Genomic DNA, 2,500 nt, shown 5'->3' with positions numbered 1-2,500 from the left:
CGGTGCACCGCGGCATAGCTAGATGGCTTGTGTGGAGTTTTGTGAAAAAATGAAATTCGTGGTTTTTGAGATGTGAGGGTTGGAATGGCCTCCAAATGTCCCCAAATGAATACCATGAAATTCTTGGTGCACGAAAGTTTTGAGTTCGGAGGGTTTTGCACATGGCCAAGTTGGTCGGTGCACCGCGGCATAGCTAGATGGCTTGTGTGGAGTTTTGTGAAAAAATGAAATTCGTGGTTTTTGAGATGTGAGGGTTGGAATGGCCTCCAAATGTCCCCAAATGAATACCATGAAATTCTTGGTGCACGAAAGTTTTGAGTTCGGAGGGTTTTGCACATGGCCAAGGTTGGCGGTGCACCGCGGCATAGCTAAATGGCTTGGTGGGGAGTTTTGTGAAAAAATGAAATTCGTGGTTTTTGAGATGTGAGGGTTGGAATGGCCTCCAAATGCCCCCAAATGAATACCATGAAATTCTTGGTGCACGAAAGTTTTGAGTTCGGAGGGTTTTGCACATGGCCAAGGTTGGCGGTGCACCACGGCATAGCTAGATGGCTTGGTGGGGAGATTTGTGAAAAAATGAAATTCGTGGTTTTTGAGATGTGAGGGTTGGAAAGGCCTCCAAATGCCCCCAAATGAGTACTGTAAAAGTGTTGGTGCACAAAAGTTTTGAATTGGATGCATTTTGCACTTGGCCAAGTTGGTCGGTGCACCGCGACTAGATAGGTTGGTGCCAAAATTTGTCAAATTTAAGACCTTGGCCAAACTGAATGAAATTTTGTGGGGAGGTTCCTGATATTGTTTAGTGGTGGACTGGAAAAAATGAGGTCGAAATTCGAAGTCTACATGTGCTTTTCTATTTTTCCCGATTTTACACATACCCGGTAAGTAAAAAAAATAAAAAAAATAGTTCCCCTTCGAGAAAAATTATGAAATTTGGTGAGCAAGGAGATACCATTATTCTACGAATTACTGCAAAAAATCGCATCAAAATTCGAAGTATAGCCCGAGATATGGACTTATGTCTGCTCAAAAAAAGTGTATCTACTTGTACAATTTTGCCTTTTGCATATTAACCTCTTATAGGGGGGGAGTGCTCCTTGAGCCGGCCAGCTCCACACTGGCAGGTTTTAAAGGGAGCTTGATGAGGCCTCCCCCCTCACGTGGTGCGTGCGTTAGCATGTTTATCATGGCACAACTAGCCTCTTCATAGTTGTTGAGCTTTATTAATACCAACACACGGTCGTCACTGATCGTTGGTTAGCTCGGCAGCTAGTCCCTCGGATATTGTGGAAAGTTATTTTCATGCCTAGCGATGCTTGACCCTGCGTCACTTGATGTTTCCATTTGCTTGCTTGCCCATGGTAGGTGGGGGGTGGACCGTCTTGTGGTGTGGTGTCTTGCGAACGTGAGGGTGTGTGAGTTGTAATCGAGATGCACTTGCTGGCTGGCTCCATGCCTTGCGTATCGAACGGTCAAGCATGCATCTCTTCCATTTTCACCCGTTGCCTTGGGTGATATTGGTTGATCAGTCCCTGTGTTGCCTACCCACTAGACGGTACTTCTGTGGTTGCTTCGAATTCTATCTTTCCATCACGAAGAGGTGTTGGAGGATCCTAATGTCACGCACGTGTTCCATCTAGTGAAACATCTCAGTGATGCACGTGTTGTGGCTAGTTCTTTTGGATGCGGTGCATTATATGAACTCGGGTTTACTTTAGCGACCCAGTCAACATAATTCGGTTGTGTCCCTTGATTGAGACGTTGTCCTTGAACTTGTTGTGAACAATATCGTTCTTCCACAACCCGTCGTCTTGAGTGCGATGGAAGGCAAATAAGATGTGCTTTGGCATGTCATGCACGTACTCGATTGCGGGAAGTGTGAGAAAGTGTTGTTGACAACCCGTGGGAAATGGAATGTGGCAAATCGTGATGAGCTCTTCGTGGATCTGCGAAGAAGACGACCTTTGGGCCTGTTGGAAACGAGGGAGGCGATGTTGAACTGCGAAGAAGATGGACTTTTGGGTTGTTTGAATCAATGGGAGGCCACGCGAGAACTCCGAATACTATGGACTCTTGGGTTGTTGGAAGCAACGGGAGGCCCCGCTAGAACTCCGAATACTACGGACTCTTGGGTTGTTGGAAGCAAGGGGAGGCCCCGCTAGAACTCCGAATACTATGGACTCTTGGGTTGTTGGAAGCAAGGGGAGGTCCCGCTAGAACTCCGAATACTACGGACTCTTGGGTTGTTGGAAGCAAGGGGAGGCCCCGCTAGAACTCCGAATACTATGGACTCTTGGGTTGTTGGAAGCAAGGGGAGGCCCCGCTAGAACTCCGAATACTATGGACTCTTGGGTTGTTGGCAACGACAACTTGGGGGGATGACACTGGAAAAGAGTGAACTAGGCCAAACTGCGAACAAGGCAACTTGGGGGGATGACACTGGAAAAGAGTGAACTAGGCCAAACTGCGAACAAGGCAACTTGGGGGGATGATGCTGGAA

Source organism: Vigna unguiculata, unplaced genomic scaffold, assembly GCF_037176805.1.
Source record: "Vigna unguiculata cultivar grain cowpea cultivar isolate G323 ecotype 2 unplaced genomic scaffold, ASM3717680v1 ptg000037l, whole genome shotgun sequence".
Taxonomy (NCBI): Eukaryota; Viridiplantae; Streptophyta; class Magnoliopsida; order Fabales; family Fabaceae; genus Vigna; species Vigna unguiculata.
The sequence above is the reverse complement of the archived record's forward strand: the minus strand, read 5'-3'. Positions refer to the sequence as shown.